This window comes from Macaca fascicularis, chromosome 14 (genome assembly GCF_037993035.2).
Source record: "Macaca fascicularis isolate 582-1 chromosome 14, T2T-MFA8v1.1".
NCBI classification, from domain to species: Eukaryota; Metazoa; Chordata; class Mammalia; order Primates; family Cercopithecidae; genus Macaca; species Macaca fascicularis.
In genome coordinates this window covers 127,768,604-127,796,032 of record NC_088388.1, presented here as the reverse complement: position 1 = coordinate 127,796,032, position 27,429 = coordinate 127,768,604, and the positions used below count along the sequence as shown (strand labels likewise).

Sequence of the window (27,429 nt, the reverse complement as noted above, 5' to 3'; positions counted from 1 at the left end):
TATTTCAAGCTGGCTTCTTTCAAATTTTCCCATCCTAGTTTGTGCTTGGAGGCAAATCTCATTCCATCCCTTCCCTAGCACTTGTTCTTTAAAGCAACTTTGATTACACCGAAGCTGGAAGAGTGGGATTATTGTGCATGTTCACTCCCTAATTTCTCTCCAGGATGTGGTGAAATCCTGCTTCATGTATGCCCTTGAAATTCTGCTAATCGCGGTCAAGGCCACGTTTTATATTCAATGACTCCCATTGAAATGACTAAATGCTGAGTGGACCCAAATCACTGCAGCGACAGTAGATGATGCAGTATTTGACATCGGTAGGCTTGAGGATAAGAGTGAATTCTGTAGGTTAACCACCTCCAACATTTATTTAGATACCGAACTGAGTCAGGAGTGAAAGGTACATACTTGAAAGAAAAAAAATTAAAATAGAACGTGGTAGAATGTCAAGATATCTTTCCTGTATTCCGTGACACAGATGGTCGTCGCAGGTGGAAGTGCAGCACCGCCTTTGGGGGCTGAACAAAAGGAGCAGGGCAAGCACCAAGGGCAGTGCCATCCACGGGCAGGGGGTTCCCAGTGAGTTCCTTCCCTTGTCTCCAAAACCTCTTTTCAGTCTAGCCACGCACCTTCAGGTTGGCCACTCTTTCACCCTTTCTTGTCCTTTCTCTCCCCTGCCATGCCACTTTCAATTTTCTGGTCCACAACTCTGAATGAAGAAGCCAACTAAAGGAACTTTTAGACCCCCGGATTCCAAGTAATAACCGTGGCGCGTCGATTCTAGACCCAAATGTGCAAGGGATGGAGAGGCGAGGATCTTCCTGACTTGCGGCAACGCCCCCTCTCCTCCGCGGCGCGGTGACAGTGTTCTGGGGTCAGCTGGGAGTGGAGAGGAGCGACTGCCGTAGTCTCGGAGGATGCCTCTTCCCGGCGCTACTGCTGCTGCGGCGGCGGCCGGTTTTTTATTTTTGCACCGCAGCACAATGCAGGGGCCGAGGCAACAGCCTACGTCGGGACCCCTCAGGCAGCGTCTCTACCCACTCCGCGCTCCCAGCCCCCCAGCCCCCCAGCCCCCCAGGCCCCCAGGGGCACCCGCCTAGTGCCCCTCGCTGCACCCCCGGCAGCGCACGTGCGCTCCTGGGACAACGGCAGGCGAGGCCTCGGCGCGCCCCCGCCCCCTCGGCCGCGCGCGCGCTCCGCCCGCCGCCCGCCCTCCTCGCGCGTGCTCGTGCCCGCGGCCGCGGCAGCGCGCCTCTTCTCCCCGCTGCGGGCGTCGCGGGTGCAGGAGGAGGCGGAGCGGAGGAGGCGGAGGCTGGGCGGGCGGCGGGCTCCGGCGGGGGCACGCGCCGGCCAGCTGGGCGGGGGCGCTGCGGGGGCGGCCCGAAGGCGTCAGGGTGAGGGGCTCTGGAGCCCGAGGACCCGCGTTCCCGGGGGCCGACTCCGCCGCGGGAGGGCGAGCGCGGTGCGTGCCGGAGGTGGGGACTTGGAGGCCGCGGCCCGGCGCCCCCGCCCCCGAGCCTGACGGGGCGCGAGGCGGGATGAGGCGCTGGCGCGGGGGGCGCCCGGCCGAGCCCCCGCGGCTGCCCTCGGCGGCCAGGCGCTAGGCTCGGCGGCGCGGGCGGCGCTCGGCGGCGGCGGCGGGCGGAGGGCGTCGGGCCCGGCCCGCGGAGGGCAGACACGGAGCGGCCAGCGGGGCGCAGGGACGCCGCGGCGGCGCGGCGGGGCCGCGGGGCTCGGTAAGGCGGGCGCGCGGGAGGGCCGGGGGCGCCGGTGACGTGGGCAGGCCCCGCGGGAAGGGCTGCGGGGGCCTCTCTTTCCTTCTTAGAAAAAATTCTTTTTAGAGTGAGGGCTCCGGATCGCATGCTCCCGGAGGAGCCTCTCGGTTGTACCCTCACCCCCGGCCCCATCTCCCCGGCCTCCCGGGGCGGACGTCGCTGCGGGCCCACGACCTCCCGCGCCACGCGCTCCCCGCTCCCCGCGGCCTCCGCGAGCCGGGCGTTCGGACGGCGTTCTGGCCTGCCGCAGCGCTCTCCGCCCCGGGCCCAAGGCGGGCGGCAGCCGCGACTCCCGGGAGCGGCCGAGTGGGGGCTCCAGGGACACCGGCGCTCCCGGAGGAGCCGCGGGAGCGTTTCCCTCCGCTGCCCGCGGGCGACATCGCGGGTCCCGCCCCCCCCGTGTGCGTGGGCCCCGCGGGGCCAGAGGTCTCTGTTCCCCCAGGCTCCGGTGGAGTTTCCCTCCTCGTCTTTCCCATTGACTGAAGTTGCCGCTGCATGTTGGACGACGGTGGTGAATTAGTGCTTTTTTCCACCTCGCTTCCTCGCCACCCCTGTATCTTGGTTTCCCGTTTTGTTGACTTTATCAAACATTTATGTTAAAGATTTTCTTAAGCAGTACACAAGAAATGGTAGGGAGAGAAAATCAGACCTGATTTCTTAGCTTTAGTCTACCTTGGACTTTTTATAGCTTCACCTTCTGTTTGTGAAACTTGAAGATGGAAGGAAGGAGGAGACCCAAGCAGAATGCTTGGGATGCAGTTTAATAGTCATCTTTTAGGAAATAGAATTTGGATAATTATAATTTTGATCTGAATGCAGAGTTACAATCTGTCTTTAAAATGCTTGGGGCACTGCGTGATGCTACATGGCTAGCTGGCAGCTGGGCATAGCATTGTTGTCAGCATCTCTTTTATTTTCTGTTCTTTCAGAGTTTTATTTGGCACAGATTTAGACCTTTTAAGTCAGTCTGAATGGGAATAACTTTTCTGATACATTGGTTGCTTTTGTAAACGTTGTCTATATTTGTATTTCTATTGGAAGAAGATAAAGCAAATGGTGCTGGACTGCGGTGGCTCTTAGAGTCTACACAGTTTGCTGGTCTGAATCAGTGACTGCATTTGTTGTAATATTTTTGAGTATTTATGGTTGTGACTCAATATATCCTTCCTTATTGGGTACATTGAAGTGGCTCTCAGAATCGATATTTGTTCCTTGGACTTGAGTGTGAAGGAAAGAGAAGCTTTAATTTCTGCTACGACATGACCTCAAAGTTTTTCAAGTACTCATTGGTGTGTTTTCTTTTTAATGGGGCTGTTTGTGAAGATGAGGCATTAGGATGTTGTAATTTGCAATTTCAGGAATGTCTGGAGCCTGATTCGTTCTTGGAATTGGATATATGGTGATGCTTCATAGAGCAAGTGTCTATAATGGTGTCAGGTTGGAACCGTGTTTAAGCCAGTTATCTTCGTCCTGTGGTCCCTATAGCAGTCCGTGTATAAAGCAGCACTTTGGACAGAGACTTGTCTGGACACAGCTGGGGTGGAAGCCCAGTTTACTGTATGATCATTCACATTGAGGTGGGTGACAGGGTGAAGTAGTGGGGGAGAAAAACATAAGTGGGACAGAGAGGAAATGTGAGTTGGAAGAACATTCTCCAGTTATGTAACTGTTTTGTTTTCTAGGGAGAGACTAAGAACCAGCAAGACAGGCTCAACTGTCTTTAGAGCCTTTGATGTTGGTTTGAATTCCAGTAGTTATGTTCCTTCTATGTTCATTTCCCAACCTCCGTATCATTTTCCAGTCACCAAAAGCTTTTCTGAAGTTGGCCTGCGACTCTAATGGCAATACATTCATCTCTACTTCTCTCTCTCTCGGTGCTATATAAACGATGTTTTTATTGTTGTTTGTTCTGACTTGACTTATTCAAGTGTTTTCCTTCCCAAGCTGACCTGAGTATATTATCTGCACACTATATGTTGATCGTAGACGCGTGTAATAAATGTTAAGGACTAGGCATCTGTTTTCTTCATAAGGCTGTGGTAGCAAAAGAGGAATGAAACAAAAAGGAACTTGACATAGTTGAACTTTTAAAGAGTAAGACTAATATTCTTGAGAATTTTTCGGGTTTAACCCGTGATTGTGAAATCCAGTGTCCGTGGAAGTAGTCAAGAGGCAGCAAGGACTTGAAGTCAGGTTGAGGTTGAAGTTCTGCCCCATAGTAGCTGTGTGACAATGTACCTTCCTTGGACAAGTTATTTACATTTCTGAGCTTGTTTGCTTTTTATAACATAGAGATAAGAAGGCTTGCATTGTCTTTCTTACGGAGTTGTGAAGGATCAGATGATAGAAGGGATATGAAAATGCTCTGCAGAACTATTTTTAAATATGTATTGTTGTCATTATGTATAAACTTAGTTGCAAACCTGTATTACCTGGCAAATTGGCCTGGCAAACTTTTTTAAATACTGTAACAGAAGTTTAAAAAACATGCAGCTAAAGACTGGGCAGGGTGGCTTACACCTCTAATCAAATGCTTTGGCAGGCAGAGGTGGGAGGATCCCTTGAGGCCAGGGGTTTGAGACCAGTCTGGGCAACATAGAGAGGCCCAGTCTTTACAGAAAATCAAATAAAAACAATTACTTGAGTGTAGTGGCACACACCTGTAGTCCTAGCTACTCGGGAGGTTGAGATGGAGGGATCACTTGAGCCCAGGAATTAGGGGTTACAGTGAGCTATCATTGTGCCACTGCCTTCGAGCCTGGTCAACAGAGTGAGACCCTGTCTCAAAACAATAACAACAAAAACAGATAAGGACTGAGAACATGTTAGATTTCTTCTAGTTCCAAAATTTTGTGCCTCTGTCTTATTTAGAAAATCCACCAGTAGTAATTGCAATTTTGAACTCTCTGGAATTTTCAATAATTTGGAGACAGATCAAGTTTATTGAGACTGTGAGCTACCGCTGCTGCTTGTTTTTAAAATTTAATAGAGTCAGGGCCATGCTATGTTGCACAGGCTGGCCTCCAAATCCTGGGCTGAAGTGATCTTCCCACGTTGCCCTCCTGAGCAACTGGGACTACTGTCCTGTGCCAAGGCTGGACAAGACTTTGAACTTCTTTAAAGTATCAGTTCACAATACCAAAGGAGGTTACAAGTTAATGATTGGTAAGAAGTGTTTAGTAAAAAATATTTTATATTTGTCTGCATTATTTAGGGAACCTATGGGCAAACTATAGCCTGCAGGCCATATCTGGCCCGTGGCTAAGAATGATTTTTATATTTTTAAATGGTTGAAAACAATCGAATAAAATTTCGTGTCATGAGAATGGTATAAACCGCAAATGTCAGTGTCCTTCAGTAAAGTTTTATAGGAACACAGTCACTCATTCATTCTTGTGTCTGTGGCTACTTTGGCAGTGCGGCAGCAGAGCGGAGTACTTTCATAGCTCGGCCTGCAAAGCCTCAAGTATTTATTATCTGGTTCTTTAAAAGAAAAGTTTTCCAACCCCCGATTTAGGACTTAACATTTTTTTTACTTTGATTAACGTATGTGTTATTTCTTATCAGAGCCATTATAAGGTTAAGAATCCTGGAAAGGCACTAATTTTTGTTTTGGAGCCAGATAGACTTGGGTTCACATATCAGATATGATATTTATAAACACTGATCCTGGACAAACTAATGAATGTCATGGGACCTCAGCGATTTCCTTTGTGACCAGGGAATATCAGTAGTATCAACCTTGGAAGGTTGTAGTGAGGATGAAATGAAATAGTACATGTTAAGGCTTAATCTGTGACATACAGGAAGCCCTCGGTAAGTGATAGATGATGATGATTAGAAACGCTACCCTGAAAGTATGCCTAAAATATTGTATATTACTGTCACCTCCAGATTAGAGAGTGATTTTCCTGAGTGATATGCTGTTTGCTATAGAATTTTCTCATTTGATGAAATGTAGTTTAGTTAACAGCTGATAAGCGGAATAACTTGAGAAATTTCCTGTTTGCTGTAGTGTATTTTTACTAATCACTTGCTGATTTCAGATAATTAAGTATGGGTGGAAAGATACTTCTCTTTTTCATAGATCCTGATTCTTGATGATTTCCTGATAATGTTCTTATGTTTATAAATTGGATTTAAATACCACTTCTATTTTCATAGTGATACTGGCTTTTTTTTTTTTTTTTTTTTTTTTTAGAAAGATGAGTGAGAAAAGTCAGTTTTGATTAGGCCAGGGTTGGAAAATTTTCCCCATGTGTATATATACTCTAAAGTCTTCCTTATGATTTGCATTCACATCTTTATGGCATGCTTCTCAGAGTTGAAATAATAAAAGGTAATTTTTTTTTCCTAAGTAGATCTAGTTTACTATCCAGAGACTTTTTGAAGTATTTGATTTAAGTTACCTTACAGTTGAGAAATTTGGTGTGCCTCTCAACTTCAAATGCTGGTTTATTAACATTAATCTCAAACTAAGAGTGAGCAAATAAAAAAGGCCATTGTTCTGACTGAGTTAAACAAAATAGAATTGGGGTCATTGTGACTCTTGCAGTTCTACAAACTGTCCAGTTTCTTGGCCTTAGCTGATGCTTCAGTGAAGTGAGATGATCCAGAGGAGATAGGGGAAGGCACTAATGTTCCCACACTGTCCTCGATGAAACAGTGAGATGGAGGCAGAAGGGCTCTTCCATAAAACCATTGAACAGCACCTTGAAAGCTGCAGGGTTCTGATTGTAGCACCTCAAACAGAGTAGACCTAAAGAAGTCGAGATGCGACAGTTTTTCTCTTGAGGTTAAAAAACAAATCAAACCAGACATTTCCTATCTGGAAAGATGAGACTTGAGCAGGTGTATTCCCCAAGGTAGTAAAGTGTAAGGATTTTATAAAATGGATATTTTCAGTTTTACAGTATACCTGGACGAGGGAGGGCTATTCTTGTATTTAAAGGAGATTGTTTTAGAACAAGTAAGAGGAAATAAGAAATGGGTGTTTGGTTTAATTTCTCATGAAAAAAACATGAAACTGAATGTTCAGAATAGAAGTAAAATTCTGGCTTTCAGAAACACGTTTTTTTTTTTTTTTTTTCTGTTTCTGGCTGTGTATCTATTTACTATTTTATTTTATATCCTGGATTATAATATACATAATATTGGAGGCTGTGGAGATAGAAAGCATTGAGAGGAAAAGCATGTGTGAACCATTCATTATGGAAATGTTATAATATGTGCAATTTGTCTCTATTTGAAAAGAGAGGCATCATACTCTAGGAGAGAATCTTCTAGAAAATTCTATCAGTTTGCCCTGAAATAGTAAAATCCTTACTATCTGGATTTCAGCCTTGTGATGTGAGGCAAGCTATTTGACTGCACTGCTTTTTTTTTTTTGTTTGAGACAGAGTCTCATTCTGTGGCCCAGGCTGAAGTGCAGTGGCTGGATCTCAGCTCACTGCAAGCTCCGCCTCCCAGGTTTACGCCATTCTCCTGCCTCAGCCTCCCGAGTAGCTGGGACTACAGGCGCCGCCACCTTGCCTGGCTAGTTTTTTGTATTTTTTAGTAGAGACGGGGTTCACCGTGTTAGCCAGGATGGTCTTGATCTCCTGACCTCGTGATCCGCCCGTCTCGGCCTCCCAGAGTGCTGGGATTGCAGGCGTGAGCCACCGCGCCCGGCCGACTGCGCTGCTTTTATTCCCTTGTGTGTAGCATGGAAACAGTAACTCCTGTTCCTCCTTTCATTGGAGAAATATAGGTGGTTGAAGGACTCTTAAGATGAGTAGCATTTTCATTAGTTTTGCGGAATAGATCATGTGAAGTTCAGTAATTACCCAGGATATCACACACCAAAAAAGTGAAGCAACTTTTAACAGGAAAATGAGTTTCGAACCTGGAATCAAGAGGACCTGGATATTTGTCTTGGCTCTGCTGTAAACAGCTTGTGACTTTGGACAAGTAATTTCTGTCTCCAAAGGTCCGGTTTCCATTGATCTACCTAAGGAGAATCTGACAGGCCTCCTTCTTGCTTTATATTCAGTGGCCCTCCAGATTAAGTAGGAATAGCAATCCTGACACGGTACGATAAGGGAAACCACATCTCTTTGTATCCGTGAACTGAGAAGTGTCCACTGAGTACATCTGTGTATCTCGTGCCATGCTTCACGCAGTGGAAGACAGATAGGTAAAAAGGTGTCGTTGTCTTTGCCCTCAGGAGGTGTTCATTTCATGGGAAGACAAACTAGTTTATGAAAAGGAATATTATAAGTAAGCAAGGAGATAGTGGAATGATCTGGCAGTTTGAGAACTTGTGATGTGCTGTTGGAGAGGATACTTTGTAGCCTTGTGACCTTGAACATGTAAAATGGGCTTTGTAGACTCCCTCCAACTCTGAAATTTGGTCATTCTGTCTTTGACGGAGAAGCAGCAGCTCTGAGTCCCCCTGTTGGTAGACAACCCAAGTAAGAACTCTCAATTAAAGCCAGATTTTTACACGCATTCTGTGTAGTTGATTTAGTAGATGGAAGGAAAAGTTTAATTTACTAGAAATGCAATCAAGGAATAACCCTTCTGAAAAATCAAGCATGTGAGAAGGGACAGGAGACCAAAGTGACCTTGTTCCTGAGGCAGTAAATTTGTGCCTGGATCTCATTTCTTCTTGCCTACAGGTCTTCTACTCCAGCAGTTTTCTTTCCTAGGATATCATTCTCTCTTTACTGAATCCTCTTTTAGTTAGCATCTGTGCCTTTTGTTACTTGCCGCAGTGATAACTAGTTGTCTACCCAATGCTGTTCTCTGTGGCTTCCTTTTAGTATATAGGTTCCTCAGGGTTTATCTGGGCACACGTTGGCCCAGCTAGAAGCTACATTTCCTAGCCTCTCTCTTATAGTTGGATGTGGACTAAATTCTGGCTAAATGGATGTGGACATAAGTGGTATGTGTGATTTCTGGGTTGTGGCCTTAGAAAGGAAGCTAATCGTTTTCTATTTTCTCTTTACCCCCTTTTGCAGATGAGAGTGTAGGGTGTTAATACACTGATGGGGCATGTTATTCAACCTGTGAAGGTGAGGGCAACACCTTAGCGGGAAAGGGATGAATAAGATGGATTTTTAGATGACCTTGTGGAGCAGAACTGCCTCCTAGCCTTGTACTTCTCATTTATCTTTGGGTAGTTAAGTGAGAGAGGAATAAAGTTTTATCTCTTGAGCTACTGATACCTTAAATGAATAAATCACACCTTTTAAACCACCTCTACCTTGGGATCCCCTTCATTTACATTTATTGCCCTTTTTTTATGTTTCCTTTTGCAGCAAAAATTTTCAAGAGTTGTTTATATTTGCTCTCCCTTCTTCACCACTGATTCTTTAGCCTGATCATTTGAGCTCATCATATGAATTACTCTTCCTGTCAGTGACTTCTTCCTCTACCCCCCAAAGTGTTTACCATCTCAGTAAGTGGCATCATCAGCCACCGCTTGTGCAGGCCAGAATCCCCAGAGTCATCCTTATCCTTGATTTCTTTTTTTCTTCCACTCCACTGAAATTGTTTTTAATCAAGATTGCAGTGACCTGTATCTTGCCAAAGCTCTAGTGGTCAGTTCAATGTTTGTATCTTATTTGATCTCTCACCAGCATTTCACAGTGGCCAGCATTACTTCTTGTGACCTCTTAGTTGTTCATTCTCATTTTCTATATGCTTTTGGCAGTTTATCTCTACTTACTCACTCCTTGAAAATTTGGAATGTCCCTCAGGTGATTTTCTCCAATTTTTTGGTTTCAGATGTCATTTGTATGCTGATGAGGCTCAAATTCTTATTTCTAGTACTGACTTTTTTCCCCCCTTGAGCTCTACACTCACGTAACTCCATGCCTCTGCTTGGATATCTAATGGGCATCTCAAAGGCAGCATGAACAAAGGAGGGCTATGAATTACTCTTCCTGTCGGTGACTTCTTCCTCTACCTCCCCCAAGTCTTCACCATCTCAGTAAGTGACATCATCAGCCACCACTTGTACAGGCTAGAACCCTTGGAATCATCCTCCTTGATTTCTTTTTTTCCTCCTCATCTCGTATTAAGTCTGGTCACCTCCACCTTTATAATGTAAACTGAACCTGACTACATCTCACTTTTTTCACTGGTAAAAACCTAGGCTAAGCTAGTAGGCTTTGTCATCTGGCAGACTGCCAGCAGATTTCCCTGCTTCTCCTCCTGTCCCTGTCCTTCCCCTCATTCTCACCATACACAGGAGCCAAAATAATGTTAAATGTTAATCAGATCATATCATTGTGCTTACTGGTTTTCCAATACACTTATTGCTGAAACAGAAACTTAACATTTTACTATGGAAATAAACCCTTCATTTTGGTGACTATCAGGTTCCATATCAGTAGTTCTCAACCCGGGAAGATTTTCCCCTCAGGTGATGTCTGGTGACGTTCTTGGTTGTCACAAATTGGGGTAGGTTGCTACTGGCATCTAGTGGGTAGAGGTCAAAGTGGCTGCTAAACATCCAACATCCGATAATGCACAGGACAACTCCCAGGAGCAAAAAATTATGTGGTCCAAAATGTTTGTAATGTGTGATATGGCTCCTGGCTGCTTCTCTGATCTCATCTTCCGCTGTCTCTTCTTTTCTTCTTTGTTCACTGGGCTACAGTCTCAGTGGTGCTCCTTTTTTTTTTTTAAAGTAGAATTTATTTTTAGGTTCACAGCAAAACTGAGCTAAAGGTGCAGAGGTTTCCTATATACCCCTTGTCTTTACACATGTGCGGCTTCCCCCATTATCAGCATCCCACATCAGAGTTTGTTACAGTTGATGAGCCTACATTGAAACATCATTATCACCCAAAGTCCAAAGGCTACATTAGGATTCACTCATTTTTCCCACTTCTTCTGAGAGAGGGGGGGAAAAAAGACTTGATGTTGTACCTTCTGTGGATTTGGACAAATTAATAATGACATGTATCCACATCATAGTATCTTATAGAGTAGTTTGACCCTCTCTCTCTCAAGCCCCTGTCAACCCCCAGCCTTTTTACTGTGTTCATACTTTTGCCTTTTCCAGAATGTCATATAGTTAGAATCATAGAGTATGTAACCTCTTCAGACTAGCTTCTTTCACTTAGGATAAACAGTTAAGTTTCTTCCCTGTCTTTTCGTGGCTTGATTGTTCATTTCTTTTTTAGTGCTGAGTAATATTCCATTGTCTGGATATACTACAGTTTATTTATTCTTTCACCTGCTGAAGGACATCTTAGTTGCTTCCAAATTTTGACAGCTGTGAATAAAATTGCTACAAGCATCCGTGTGTGTGTGTGTGTGTGTGTGTGTGTGTTTAGTAAGTTTTCATCTTGTGTAAATACTTAAGCATGCGATTGTGGGATCATATGTTAAGAATAAGTTTAGTTTGCAAGAAACTACAACACTGTCTTCCCAAGTGACTGTGCCATTTTACAACCTCACCAGTAGTGAGTGAGAGTTCCTGTTGTCCACATGTGGTGTTGTCAGTGTTTTAGATTTTGGCCATACTTATGGGTGTGTGGTATATGACATTGTTTCTTCCCTTTGAATAAAAGCACATTCTGTCTTAGGGATTTGTGCTTGCTGTTCCTTTTACTTAAAATGACTTATTTTTAATTTTTTTTAGAGGCAGGGTTTTACTCTGTTACTCAAGATGGAGTGATCATAGCTCATTGTAACCTCGAACTCCTGGGCTCAGGTGATCCTCTTACATCAGCCTTCCAAGGAGCTAAGACTATAGGTGCGTGCCACTGTGCCGGGCTAATTTTTGTAATTTTTGTAGACACGAAGTCTCTCTGTGTTGCCCAGGCTGGTGTTGAACCCCTGGGCTCAAGGGATCCACCTGCCTCAGCCTCTCAAAGTGCTGGGATTATAGGCGTGAGTCATGGCGCCTGGCCACGTACTTCTTTTAAGTCTTGTCATGGCTACCTTCTTCCTCTCCCAGAGAGACCATAATAATTACCTGTATATATAGCACCCCCACCTGTTTCTTTTATATCATCCCATTTTGTCTTCTTCATATTCATTTATTATTTGCTTATTTGTTTAATTAATTAATTTATTTTTTGAGACAGGGCCTCATTTTGTCACCCAGACTGAAGTGCAGTGGCGCGATCTCAGCTCACTGAAGCCTCGACTTACTGGGCTCAAGCAATCCTCCCACCTCAGCCCCCAAGTAGCTGGGATTACAGGTGTGCACCACCATGCCTGGCTAATTTTTGTATTTTTAAATAGAGATGGGGTTTCACCGTGTTGCCCAGGCTGGTCTTGAACTCCTGGACTCAAGTGATTCAACTGCTTTGGCCTCCCAAAGCTCTGGGATTATAGGCATGAGCCACTGTGCCCAGCCATGTGTTTAGTTTATAACCCCCCGTCTCTGAGCTACTCAAGGGGTGAGGGCTTTGTCTAGGCTCCTGCTATATCTCTAGCATTCCTACTTAATAAACATTTGTTGATAATAGAGAGGTGCTAGAGTCACTTTTAGGAATGGAGCAGGGTTTTCAGCAATAATGACAAGTCACAGGATCCAGCTGGTACCAGTAGAGAAGCTTGTAGTTTGCTGGAGGGTGAAAAGTCCATTGAGACAAGGCTGCTTTGGTCTTCTATTTAGTAACTAATTTTGAAGAATGGAGAAATTCACCTTTTTTTTTTTTTTTTTTTTTTTTGTGAGGAGGCAAATGATAAAAAAGCAAGATGATGGGAACTTCTTAAGAAAGAAAGGTTACTTCAGGGTGTAACTTTGGTTTTGCCTGTGTCTCATACCACTAGTCTCTGCATATAGAGCTATAGCTTCATATTGCCGCTATATAGGCCTCCAGGGAATATGCCATCTGCCTTTCTCTAATATCAGAATTCCTTCCACATTATCCTTGGGAGGTAATTACTTACCCTCTGCTTTATTTTTACTGTCTGAAAACTCAGTTATTCACAAGACCGGCTAACTTTTTAAAAAGAGTTCTTATTGTTAGGAAATGTATCTCGTTCTATGAAACTGGAACATTGCTCCATGCATTTCTGACTCCACACAGATCTGCTTTATTTTTCACATGATAGCTCTTTAGCTGTGAAAAATGGTTGGTTCTTTTATCTTCCCACCAGTCTTTTCTCTTTCTAGGCTCAACGTATTCATTTTCTTCAACTATTCCTCATAAGACAAGGTTTTTAGATTATTTTTCAGGCCCATCCCTAACATTTTTGGGACTTGGGGCAAGAATACAAATTGCAGGTCTGCTACGGTTTGGATATTTGACCCTCCAAACCTCACATTGAAATTTTGATCCCCAACGTTGGAGGTGGGGCCCCCACTAGGAGGTATTTGGGTCATGAGAGTGGAGCCTTCATGTCTACATTAATGTCTGCCGTGGGTGGGGTGTGAGTGAGCTGTCACTCTGTTCGCTCCCCACAGAGCGCTGGTTGTGGAAAAGAGCCTGGTACCTCCCTCCACTTGCGTCCTCTCTCACCATGTGATCTCTGCACATGCTGGCTCCCCTTTGCCTTCTGGCGTGAGTGGAAGCAGCCTGAAGCTTTCACCAGATGCCTGACCTTCCAGCCAGCAGAATTGTGCACCAAATAAACCTTCTTTGTAAATTACCCAGTTTCAGGTATTCCTTTATAGCAATACTAAACGGACTAAGACGAGGTTCATATGTCTATACAAGTTATGAATCAAGTTACCTTATAAATAGAAGATGTTCCATTTGCCGACTTTATCAAATAAAACTTCATAATAACCTAGATCAGAGTCGAACAGAGAATTCAGATTCCTCTGAGTTTGTTTTTTTGGTTTGTTTTTGAGAGCGAGTCTTGCTTTGTTGCCCAGGCTGGAGTGGAGTGCAGTGGCGTGATCTTGGCTTACTGCAACCTCTGCCTCCCAGGTTCAAGTGATTTTCTTGCCTCACCCTCCTGAGTAGCTGAGGGACCACAGGTACGTGCCATCATGTCCCGCTAATTTTTACATTTTTATTAGAGACAGGGTTTCACTATGTGGGCCAGGCTGGTCTCAAACTCCTGATCTCAAGTGATCTACCCTCCTTGGCCTCCTAACTCTGAGTTTGTTTTTAGAACACAAGCTAAGGTGCAGAGAGCCAGCCTCTAACCTGAGGTCTTCTTTTCCCCAGGCTCCTTGAACTGTGAAGTTTGCATGTGCATGTCTGTGGAACTCCAGCCCATACACCCTTCAAACAGCTGCTCTTTGACCATTCTTTGGCCTAGGGTTGTAAATACTATTGGTTGGGTCATCTGTCCTCAGGAGAACTGACTCAGGGAAGAGGCCTGAGCAGACCCTGGAAGAGGTGGGAAATTTTGGAGTTCCGGTCAAGATGAGGGCTGGGGCATGTGGGCTGCAGATGGGCACATCCGTTAGGCCCTTAGCACAGCTGGCCCCATGGTCAGGGGTATGGTTAGAGGAAGGCCAGTGCAAGGTCCTCTGAAGCTTGAGGCCTAGGATGGGTGCCATTGCTTAGGTCTAAGCAGTACTGTTCTATGCAAGTAAAATTCTGGTTTTGGTCCTATTGCTAGAGTTGGTTATTGTGGAAAATGGTACATTCTCTCTTATGGTGCCTCAAATTAGATATGATATTTTAGTTAGAGCTTCCTAACCAATGTGTCAGCGGTTCTCTGAATGTGTTACAGATGGGCCAGAAATACTGATTCCCTTAGTTCTTAGGATCGTCAGGGGCAGAGTGGCAAGCGCTTCTAGGCTGATCACTTTTCCAGCAGGATGACCTGTTTACCCCAGGGTGCCTGTGCCAGTGCTGTTATGCTACCAGTATCAGGTATTTTATGGACAGCTTTAGGAGCATATATGTGTGTGTGTGTGTGTGTGTGTGTGTATATATATATATATATTTTTTTTATGAACATTATCACTTGGTCCACCTGAAAGCGTTAGAGGTGTCAAAGTAGGTTTTGTGCCCTTCTTATTTGTAAGGAAATAGATCCAGGTTAAGTCACTTATCTAGTGACATTTTCTTAAGTAGGCCAGTTGAAACTAGAGTTCCATTTTTGTGACTTATTTTGGTTTTTCTCTCTACTAACCCAAATTGTGTTCCGTGTACCTTTTTTTGGGATAATTTGTCACTCTTGTTCATCTAGGGCTTGTAGGAAATTACAGTTTTTAGAGCTTTTCTCTCCCAAATGTTGTTACATTGTTTTCCTTTTATTGTTATTTTTTAGTTTAAATATTCAATTTTATGTTTAATCCCTACTAAGTAGAATTATTTTCATGAGATTCAACCAATTGATGCAGCATCTTGAAACTGGATTTTATGTGTTACTCATTTTTTATAGCTCTCTTTAGATTAGTATTATGTTTAGTTACTACAGTAATGTTTGTATGAAATGGTCACCTCAAACTCATTTATATAAGGTTAGATTACATAAGGCAGGAAAGTATGCAGTATATTTTAGAAATATTCCTGTTGTAAAACAGTTAAAGTTCCGGTGCTTAAATGTGAATTCACTTCTTATCTAATGCCTACTTTGTACTGATCTTAAGGAGTGTTATTTTATTGAAACCTCCCAATAACTCTAGTAGTATTACTATCATAGAAGGGTACTGGGCCTCAGAAAAGTGTGGTCACTTGATCAGGTTTACTCAACTACGTGGAGGATTGATTCGTACTTTAAATCCAGGTCTTTTTGCCTTTCAAGTGCTGTGTTTTCCTCAGTATTATTTTGTAAATAATGTGAAGTGATTTCTGAATATTTAACTTGGGCTGGGAAGGGGATGTTTTCCAGATTTATGTTCTTAACATTTAGAGTAACAAATTCTCTGCCATTACTCCTGCACAGGACAGCCTCTCTCTCTCCTCTCCCAGCAGAGAATTACCATCTGGTCAAAAACGTCAGTAGTGCCAAGGCTGAGAAACCCTGCTGTAAGAGTTCTGAGTAGTCAAGGTTTTACTCTGAGTGCGTTTGTGTTTGCAGTTTTCGCTATTTACCGTGATGATAGGTACTGGAATGCATGAGAGACGTGAACTGCTTGTGCCTCCATAGTTTATATTCTTAATTTGTCCACCTCCCTCCCAGTTTGGGAACAGGTTGACAGTGAGGGTAGAGCAAGATGTTTATCCACTTCTATTCTGTGTTGTTTCTAGAGAATCAGGGGTTTGGTGTTAGAGGCTTTCTGAATGGTGAAGGTTAGGCTTTTTAGGTTTTCATGCTGATTTTTATGATAACTTTCAATAGGAAAAAGTTGTGAGCCATGTGCAGTTACACTGTGTTTCATGTATTGGCTGCTAGCCCACCTGCCTTTGTGGAGAGTTGTGTTGATTGGTGAGAGCACAGATTTGAAGGAATGGTTGCTCAGTGTTCTCATACAGGTGCTTTCTGTTTTCGCCTGTTTTTGAGTTCCAAGGCATGATCGGAACCTCATTAGAGCAGTTTTCCCAATTTCTTTTCAGTACCTTCCCAGACCTGATTTTATGTCCCTTTGATCTAGATTACCATGCCCACCTCCTTAAACTTGTTTCAGTGTGTCATTTTAAACTATCAAGAACCATCTAAAGTTCTCTGTCTCCTACTGTTCTATTCAACTCTCTTGCTTGAGCTTCAAGGAGAGCCTTTTTAGAATCCTTCTTAACTCAGGTTCTGTTTTACCAAATGATAAACATCTGTTTTATTAATATTAACGGTGGCTCCTGTTATTGCTAACATTGTTTAATTATTATAGATATGCTATGAACTCTTCTAAGCTCCTTACACGTATTATCTGATTTAATCATGACAAGTGCCCCACGAGGTAGTTACATCTGTAATATTTTTATTACAGTAAAATATACATAAAGTAAAATTTGCTATCTTAGCTATTTTTTAGCTGTACAGTTTAGTAGTGTGAATATATTCACATTATTGTGCAGTAGCTCTCCAGAATGTTTTCATCTTGCAAAACTAAAACTCTGTGACTGTGAAACAGCTTGCCATTTTCCCCTCCTCCCAGGCCCAGTAACCACCATTCTACTTTGTTTCCATGATTTTGACTACTTTGGATACCCCATGTAAATGGGATTATACTATATAATATTCATCTTTATGTGACTGGCTTATTTCACTTAGCATAATGTCCTCAAGGTTCATCTATGTTGTAGCATGCAGAAGGATTTCCTTCCTTTTCAAGGGTGAATACTATTCCATTGTGTGTCCGTACCACATCCTGCTTATCCATTAATTGTCAGTGGACTCTTGGGTTGCTTCCATTTCTGGATGATTTTGAATAGTGCTGCTGTGAACATGAGTATGCAAATACTTCTTTGAATTCCTGCTTTCAGTTTTTTGGAGTATACATCCAAAGGTGGAATTGCTGGATCACATGGTAATTGTATTTTTAAACTTTTTGAAAAATAGCCATACCCTTTTTCCATTGCAGTTGTACCATTTTACATTGCCACCAAGAGTGCTCAAAGGTTCCAGTTTCTTCACATCCTTGGCGACATTTGTTATTTTCCTTTCCCCTTTCCCTCCCTCCCTCTCTCCCTCCCTCCTTCTCTCTCTCTCTCTTCTTTCTTTCTTTTCTTTTCTTTCTTTCTTTTTCTTTCTTTCTTTCCTTTCTTTCCTTTCTTTCCTTTCTTTTCTTTCTTTTCTTTCTTTTCTTTCTTTTCTTTCTTTCTTTCTTTCTTTCTTTCCTTTCTTTCTTTCTTTCTTTTTCTCTTTCTTTTCTTTTCTTTTCTTTTCTTTTCTTTTCTTTTCTTTTCTTTTCTTTTCTTTCTTTCTTTCTTTCTTTCTTTCTTTCTTTCTTTCTTTCTTTCTTTCTTTCTTTCTTCTCTTCCTCTTTCTTCTTCCTCCTCCTTCCTCCTCCTTCCTCCTTCCTCTTTCTCCTCCCTCTCCTTTTCCTCCTGCTTCTCCTTTTTTTTTTTTTTTGCCAGTAGCCATTTTAATGGGTAAGGTGATGTCTTATCATGGTTTGGTTTGCCTTTCCCTAACGATAGTGATGGTGAGCATTTTTTCATATGCTTGTTGGCCATTTGTATATCCTCATTGGAGAAATGTGTGTTCAAGGCCTTTGCTCATTTTAAAATAGTTTTTTTGTTGTTGAGTTGTAGTTCTTTACATATTTTAGATGTCAGTCCTTTAACAGGTATACAATTTCAAATATTTTCTTCCATTCTGTGAATTGCCTTTTCATTCTGTTGATAGTGTCCTTTGATAGACAAACATTTTAATATTAATGTTGTCTAGTTTGTTTTTCCTCTTGTTGCCTGTGCTTTTGGTGTCATATCCAAAAAATTATTGCCAAATCCAGTGTTATGACATTTCCCTCCTATGTTTTCTTCTAAGACTTTCATAGCTCTTATGTTTAGATCATTGATCTACTTTGAGTTAATTTTTGTATATGGTATAAGGTAAGACTAATTTCATTTTTTGTGTGTGAATATCCAGTTTTCCCAGAACCATTTGTTGAAGACTGTCCTTTCCCAGTTAAATAGTCTTGACACTCCTGTAGAAAATCATTTCACTGTATATACTAGTACTCATACTAATTTTATAGATGAGGTGATTGACATTGAGGTGTGACTGATAGACAATATTAACATATCTTTAAAAAGAATTAGTTAACCCTGAAGTAATTTATATTTGGTACAGTAAAATGAAGGTTTTTAGGGTTGCGAGGTTTCTTTTTGGTGTGTTGCAGTCTTCTCCCAGGATTTTTGTAGTTTTTCCAGGCCTTATAAAACTACTTTGAAATGGTTTTAAAATAGTAGTTTTGGGCTGGGCTTGGTGGCTCATGTCTGTAATCCCAGCATTTTGGGAGGCCAAGGCAGGCAGATCACTGGAGGTCAGGAGTTTGAGAATAGCTTGGCCGACATGTCAAACCCCCTGGTGAGACCCTGTCTACTAAAAGAAATACAAAAATTAGCTGGGTATGGTGGCACACGCCTGTAATCCCAGCTACTAGGGAAGTACAAGAATCACTTGAACCCAGAAGGTGGAGGCTGCAGTGAGCCAAGATCTCGCCACTGCACTAGTCTGAGCGACAGAGCAGGACTCCATCTCAAAAAAAAAAAAGTAGCTTTTGCCATATTTTACAGCTGTTTATATGTAAGATGGGTTAAATGAATATATCAACATGAATTCAGTAGGTATTTACTACCTATTAGAAGTGGTTTTGTAGGGAATAAAAATTAGAGGCTTCCTTTATGCCATTATATTGTTAGGAATTAAAAAAACATGAAAGGCAGAATGATTTGAAGATAATACAGACTTTTTTTTTTGGAGCGTGAGGAAAAATTAAAACTTTGCAAGATCTATTTTAATTCTATTTTATTTGTCTGGCATGCCAGGTCTATTCTTTTATAGGTAAATATTGTTTGTGAACATTTTGTCAGGTTTCTGTATTTCCTCTTAATTTGTGTGTAAAGGGCAGACATTATTTCCTTGTATATATAAAACTCCATCTTCATGTGTCATTTGGTGTTATGGTAATCGCTAAACATAAACATCTCTAAGTTTAGCTGTAAAAATCAACAGAACTTGAAGATTTTTTTCTTGTTACAACAACAAAGGGATTTCTATATACTATTGCATTTTATTGCCAAATAAGATTCTAATATGTTTAGGTTTCCTTTTAACAGTTTCACCATTAATATGGGGATCATTTACTGACATGTTTAAGTCAGAATTACCTTTGATTAACAGAACAAATTGCCTTTTCAGCTATTTGCTCCCAATAAGAAGCAGTTTTCATCCATTTATTTACTTAAGAGAATTTCCTGAAAGCTTTCTGGTGAATTCCTCAGCACCAAGTTATTTAACATAGGAGAGAGGTGGAAACAAAAAATGCTTGGTTTTTACTGGCTTTCTTTTAGCATTTCTCTCTAATCAAAATGGGGACTAGGCTTCCACACATAGACAACTGAATTAATGTAACCGGACCTGTTCCATCTAGGCTGACCTCTTGAAAGATAGGAGGGGAAGTCTAAAACAGGAGAAAAGTTTTAGAAATCCTTTGGATTAGGCTTACCCAGATTAGTGGTATGTAAAATATTATGATATTCTTAGTGTTTCAGGGTTATGGATTTTAGTAAAAGCAGGAAAAAATAAATTCTTGTTTAAATGAATCTATAATGGCACCAGTGGTTTGGAAACATTTCTGAGTTACTGAATTTTATGCAACAAAATCTGGAATAACTTTTCCTTTTTTCCTTTAGACCCTTTTTCTTTTATTTAACCTAATCCAGAGCCACTTTATACTCAATTTCAACAATATTTCTGAATTCCCATGATTTTTATTTCCTTTTTGCTGCTTTCAGCTGTGTTTCTCTCCACTCTAAGCTCATTAAAGTTGAAAAAAAAAATAGGAGATTTGGACCCATTTTTTTTTTTTTTTTTTTCTGAGGAGTGTGGCGTTTAGCACCCTGTGGTGGCTCAGGATATTTTAAGTAGTATTTTCAGCTTTCTAGAAGTGTTTGCCTTATTTAGAAATAGTTATGGAAAGTTTTCTGTTTGGAGGAAACTGTTTCTTATCTTTGTTCTGGCAAAGTTCTTTCATCCTTTCAGCATCATGATTCAGTTGGTTTGTGTTCATGTAGGAGTTTGCAGCCTAGCTGCTAAAAAAGTTATTTCAGAGATGCTTATGTAACTCTTTTTAGATTAATTATTGGCTAATATTTTTGGGAGTAATTATTTTTTGATTACTCAGCTCTAATATATTTTATTGTGCTAAGACAGATCTTGGAGGTTGCTTTTAGTGCATGAAAGTAGTAGGAATTTGTTTTTAAAATGGGTGCTTTAAGGTAGACAGCTTAAACAGTTAAATGTTTGATTTTTATGTTTAAAGAGTTATTAAACTGTGTAAATAAAGGCAGTATTATATTTTACATGATCATGCTAAGGTGTTTAGCAGTTACAGAATCAGGAGCTTATTTTTTAAGACTTTTTTCTATTTGAAAATAAATGTCACAGCTGAGATTTCTTATTTCAATATATTTATTATCACATTTTAAGAAAGAACTTTTAGTTTATAACTCTGTATGAAAGCCCGTAATCAATTTATTCACTTTTTATCATTCATGATTTAAGACAGAGACAAGGGTGAGAAAAACCCTGAAGACCAGTCAACAAAAGCTTTCAAAACAGTGTTGTAAACGGTGTGATAATTAGGATAAATCATAAGACCGTTGCCACCAGTGCTATTATTTGTGTTTGACTAGAATGATCAGTTCTTTTTGCAGCCCAGGTAAACAAATTATTTTATTTCACAAAAGAGATTTAAAAATTTATGGTTGAAGTGTAAATGAAATACTACGGCTCTTCAGTTTTGTAATGCTCATGCTGGCCTCAGATGTAAAAGTTCAGTCAGTGCAGTTGTTGCAGCCCATTTCATTGAAGGAATGGAGACAAAAGTTTGTTTGTAACTACCGTGGAACTGAGCACAAAGACGCCAGTGACCTTTGAACTTCTGTGGCTGTGCATCTGAACAAGGGATTGTTTGAGAATGGGAAAAGCTGCCAGTAGACTTGGGATATGCTTTCTCCTTGTTTTCTACAGAGTTGTTGAATGACCCTACTCCAGAAAAACAAAAAAAACAAAAAACGAAACAAACAAAAAGCTTAATTGGAAGAAATTCTTACTGGTCTCAGAAGAATCTCATGTCTGCATAGCAAAATCTAATTAGATATTCATATCCCAAAGTGATAGTCATTAAAAATACTGTCTCCACTTACAAAAATGGCAACGTTAATTACTGCCATTTTATGCATTGACAAGGCTGGTAGGTGCTTGTGGTTTCTTCCTCTGCAGTTCTTATTATATTCTTATTAAAAGCTACCTTCCAGTTCTGTGGTTGGAAAATCCTTCTATATCTGGGTCACGCTAATTCCTTAGCTTTTTTTTACATTGCTTAAATGTTGGACATTATTCTGAAAGTAAAACCCGTAAGTATTTGTCAGATGAATGAGTGAAGTAATAAAGGTACAGGAAAAGTGTTTTTTTTGTGTGTGTGTGAGAGAGAGGAATAATGGCATTTGCAGTACTCTTTTTTTTCCTTCTCCCAAAGTGCTTAATAAAAAACTAGTAACATTTCGCAGTATGAAAATACCATAAATACAGTATCTCTTTTGTAGCCATTGTGTATAGTTCTCTTATTTGTACTAGCCAGTGCTCAAACTGGGCCCAGACTAGACTTTATTTCAATTTTGTTGTCTTTGGAAAGAGCTGAGTAATCAATACTAATATTTCCATTTTGGAGAAAATCTGGTTCTAATTTATATTGTTGCGTATCTGTCTTACACATGATTAATAAATTATCAAGATGTTTGTATTTGAAGTTAATGTACCAATTTGCCATTACATAGTGCATGTGCTTTGAAGTGGTTCCTTTTTCCCATCAGTAATGCATTTGTGTGTATTATTTCAGGTACTTTTAGGTAGTTCTTTTTATGACTGGTGGCCAGCACCATAATTTAACTCATAGGTTATGATAGATTGCAGAAATCTGTCATCATGTTGCTTAACTGGAGTCATTGGGATCGAGTTTATGACTTCATTAGCTGTATTGTCTTGGTACCTGAGATGGGAAAAATTAGTATAGTAGTTATAATAAGAAAAGTGGTTGACTTTTTATTAACTTTCCTGAATGTGTTGATGTATATGTTAAAATACTGATTTATCAAAAGTTTAAAATAAAATCTTAACTGGTTGATAGTTGGAGAATTTGTTCATGATAGTCCTGTGAAACATTATTTAGAAAGTTTAGCTTTGAGTCTCGATTTATCAGCTACTCTTAAGAAATACAATAATTTACAGGCAGAAGTTCTTTAAGCTCTTTTTATGCATCTGTCTTAAATGCCTAAGACAACTGGGGCCTCCAGGAATGGGTTATGTGGGAGGCTAGTTCCTCAGTGGAGGCTGAGATGTGGGGTGAAGGGGACTGTGACTGTGAAGGAAAAAGTTTGGCTGTGGGGAAAATGGTGGCTAGAATGGGAGCTCGGAGCCGGAAGAAGGAAGATAAAAAGAGGGACGTGGCAGGACGTACAGCTGCAGATCAGCTGCCTTTCAGATCCCAGTCTAAAGGAAACCAGAGAAGGAATCAGAACACCAGGGTCTGCAGGCATCAGATCGCCTTATCTGGTGGAGGAGACAGTCTTTAAATGGCTCACAGATTCAGAAAGTTAAACTCAACCACCTGGGGTTGATCAGTGTATCTTTTACTCAGTTTTAGTTTTGGTTTATTTTGATTACATTCTCTCCTGTGATGGTTGAATTTGGTTTAGATTTTAATATGATAGTTGTTTAAGAGAGAGAAAGCAAACCATAGCACAACATAGAACATGTATTTGACAAAGTGCTATAAATTGCCATGTAACATTAGTGAATTGAATATTCCCTTTAAAAATCTTAACATGAAATATATTACATTACTATTTTAGACAAAAATAAGACTTTTTTGATCTGTTCATTTTATTGACATATGTTTTATGAAGGGAAAAGGTAAAGAAGACTAAAGAATATGGAAAATATTAGGTAAATAATAGCACTTTTCACACCTGTTATTCTGAGAGTAAAACTTTACATTTTGATGACTATATATCATCAGATAAATTCTACATTACTTGATTTTATGAAATGGCCAATGCTAAGTTAATTTGGATGAATAGTGAATAGTGCTTTGGGTCAGAAAGGGTAGACAGATTTCATTGTTCATTCTGAAAAGATATTTGTCAGGAAGTAAGTACTGTGTTTAAGATTTAAGAAGTTCTGTCTTTTTTTTTTTGGTTAATTATTAACTTACTACTTGTAAGAACTGAGTATTTAGAAAACTTATTTGATGTTTCTGTAATTTTAAAAAATTAATGAATTATTTATTTTTAAGCAGCAAAGTTTTGTTATATTGCCCAGTCTGGACTCGAACTCCTGAGCTCAAGTAATCCGTCTGCTTTAGCCTTTTGAGTAGCTGGGATTACAGGCATGCACCACCATGCCTGGCTGTAATTGTTTTTTTAAATATTAAAATTGAGATCTGAAATGAAAACAGTCTTGACATTGCCGTATAACTACTAACTGAAGAAATGGTGACTGTGCCCTGCCTTTTATAGTACCTGAACTTTTTTACATTTTCCTCCTATGGTAAATAATATGAAAGATGCTTTAGAAAAGTAGTTCCCAGACTTTTACCACAGAGAATTGCTTGTAGTGCCATAAGTCATAAACTTGTAAGCTGCTTGACTTAAAAAAAATGTCAATATTAGTAAACATTATCAAGTGCACACCGTGGGTATAGCAGATTTTCCTACTTGCCTAAGGTTCATTTCTTCCCTTTTCCTTTGTAATAGAACTTAAATTTTGTTAGAAGCAAAACACACAGCTTTTTGTGCCTAGCTTAAAACTATCGATGTCTTAGCTCCCCTTCCTACTGAGATAGCCATGTGATCTAGTCCTGGTCAGTGAGATGTAGGCAGAAATTTCTAGATGAAACTTTTGGGAAAGCCCTTTTAGCCATTTCTCGTTCCTCCTGCCCAGAAATTAGACATGATGACAAGCTGTAGCAGTATTCTAGAGACTTTTAGGAAAGGCTAAGAGATTCGCGGAGGTCTTAGCCCTTATGTTCTTGAACTGCCAAACCAATGTCAGCAAGTGCTTCTCTCTGAACTTCCATTTCATGAGGAAAAGAAAGCCCTGTCGTGTTTACATCACTGTAATTTGGACTTCTTTCTACACACATCTGAACATATCCCTAAATATGATAATTTACATGCCCATTATGACATTCTTTCAGGAGATTTGGATTCTTCTTATAGTTTAACGAGGGATTTTATCCAACTTCAATTCCAGAAGTCTCCGAGATTTTTGGAATTATTTCTTTTAGACTTGATTGGACCAGCTGGATATCCAATTGGATGGATGTTGATTACTTCTGGAGGGTTTCTTGCCTTTCAAAAATAGTCTGCAGTATTTCTCACTGTCATTTCATCCTCTCTCATTTTAAGTCCCTGGCTTCATCTTGCTACATAATCTATATTGAAACCATAGAGCCCTCTCTGATCGGAGAGAATGTCCATGTAGTTATAGCACAATGAGGGTCATTTGGATTGGGCAAGGACAGGAATTTGACTGCTGACCTTATCTCCCTCCATACCAAGATTAATTGCGGAATTTTTTTCCTTTTTAAAAATTTTTAACTTTTTCATGTATCATACACACGTTGGGTAAGGTCATAGAATATACATAATCAACTCTGTGACTTCTGACAGCCTGAACACATCTGTAACTAGCATCTGATCAAGAAGTGAAGCTTGGCCGGGCACGGTGGCTCACGCCTATAATCCCAGCACTTTGGAAGGCCGAGGCGGGCAGATCAAGAGGTCAGCAGAGCGAAACCATCCTGGCTAACACGGTGAAACCCCGTCTCTACTAAAAATACAAAAAATTAGCCGGGCGTGGTGGCGGATGCTTGTAGTCCCAGCTATTCGGGAGGCTGAGGCAGGAGAATGACGTGAACCTGGGAGGCGGAGCTTGCAGTGAGCAGAGATCATGCCACTGCACTCCAGCCTGGGCGACAGAGCGAGACTCCGTCTCAAAAAAAAAAAAAGAAGTGAAGCTTGATTATCCTTGTGGGTTGTCAGCGTGCAGACTTCTAACAGCATGGATTTGTTCTTGCCTGTCTTATTTTATATGCTGGAATTACGCAGAACATATTCTTTTGTGTCTGGTGTCTTTTGCTCAGCATTGTCTATAAAATTTATCCATATTATTATATGTAATTATATTCATTCTCATTGCTGTATAGCATTCCATTATGTAAATACATCTCCACTTGTCTACGGTTGGTGGGCATTTGGATTGTTTTCAGTTTTGACTTACGAATATTACTCCTGAGAACATCCTACAACGTATCTTTTGGTAAATATGTAAGCATTCTGTTGAATACATACTTTGGAGTAAAATCACGGGTCATAGGGTATCAGTAACAAATGAGAGTTTAAACTGCTCTGAATTCTCATCAACACTTGATGTCATTATTTTTAATGTAGTCCTTCTGGTGTATGTATCTTCTGTGAAGTGCCTGTTTATGCTTTTTGCCCATTTTTCTGTTGGGTCATTTGTCTTGTTTGAGAGAGTCTTTTTTATGTTCTGGATACTAGCTTTTTGTCAGATAGTTGTATCGTGAGTATCTTTTCCTGCTGTCTGGGTTACATCTTCGCTTCTTTAAGTGTCTTTTGAGGCCTAGATCTTAATATAGTCCAGTGTATCATATTTTTCTTTATGGTTAGTGCTTTTTGTATACAGTTAAAAAAGATTTTTGCCTACTCTAATGTCCTAGAGATGATCTCTTTTATTTTATTCTGTAAAAGCTTTATGGGTTTATCTTTTGTATTTAGATCTGCATTTTTTCTGTAATTGCTTTTTGTGTATGATGTGAGGTGGAGGTCACAGTACATTATTTTCTGTATGGAGATTTAGTAGAGTCAGCACCATTTATTAAAAAGATGATCCTTTTCAATTGCATTGCAGTGTCAGCTTTGTTGTAAATCAGGTAAACCACATATGTGTGGGTCGTTACTCGACTTTATTCTCTTCTGTTATTTTTCCTACCCTTCAGCAAATACTGTGCTGTTCCAATTATATAACTTTATGACACGTTTTGTTACCTGGTAGTTTTAATGTGTCCAGCTTTATTCTTCCTTAAGATGGCCTTAGCTAACACTGAGGATTGTCAGCTGGTTAGGTGGAGTTAATATTTATTTTGTATGCCTTCTAACTTTGGCCATACACCATCCCTCAACCAGCTGACTGAAATACTGGCATTAATCCAGTTAGCCATCAAGAGAAATAGCTAGACTTCTAGCCTCCTAATGGATTTTCAGATTTATTGAGTGAACAGAAAATAATTTATTGGTGCACACACACAGTACATCACACTTAAAATCATTGCTCAGTTTTTGCATAAATCACTGCAGTGTTCAGTAGTGAAATATCTAGTTCAAATGTGTGCATTTCAATGCACTGATGCTTAATTTTCTCATTTGTAAGTAACCAGTTGTTTATCATTACGACCAGCTCTGTAGATGCCATGTTTGGAAATTAGTTGGCTTCAAAAAGGTGAAACTGGAATAGTGAAATAAAAATAAGACTGAATTGATTTGGAAGAATAAATTGTCTGTGTGTGACATTTAAAGGCAGTGATCTTTGTTAGTACGACTTGATACTGACAATCTGAAGAAGTTTCTTCTCAGTGCCCTGCCTTCTTTCCCCCTTCCATTTCACATTGCTTCAATTGGAGGAAATGCTAAGGTTTTAATATAAAATAGTTAGTATTTATCTTCAGAGGTGACCATTTTAAAATTATGTTTACTTGTTTTCTTTGTGGGGGTGGAGAATGGGAAGGAGGAAGGGAAGCAGTGAGCCTTGGGGATGCAGTGACTGTACTCCAGATTCTCTCATACGACATGTCATCCAATATGATACATTCTTTAAAATTGGGACTACCTTAGGAAATTGAAAATGTATGATCACTATACTAACTTTGGGGAACCTTTTTTCTACTTTTAAAAATAAATTACCAACGATCAGAGATCTATGTGCATATGAGCTGTATATGAATATTTTTCCCCCCTTTCAGTTAATAAATGGTGAGTTACCAGGGTGTAGGGGTCATGCTTGTCAAATATTTGAACTGAATGTGATTTAGGCACCTAAAACTATAATCACA

General features: G+C 40.6%; 1 protein-coding gene across 9 annotated transcripts in view; it reads left to right on the top strand.

Moving 5' to 3' along the window:
• Positions 1-1,222: 1,222 nt before the first annotated feature.
• The window catches only part of ARHGAP32 (Rho GTPase activating protein 32), a 306,989-nt gene continuing 280,782 nt past the window's right edge, over positions 1,223-27,429 (top strand). For 2 of the 9 annotated variants that reach the window (XM_074015632.1, XM_045370762.2), the window contains exon 1: positions 1,223-1,462. The gene's annotated coding sequence lies outside the window, so the exon portion shown is untranslated. Of the gene's footprint in view, positions 1,463-1,564; positions 1,737-27,429 lie in introns of those variants that run through there. The other 7 variants (XM_074015635.1, XM_074015634.1, XM_045370763.2 and 4 more) reach the window with 6 other exon arrangements.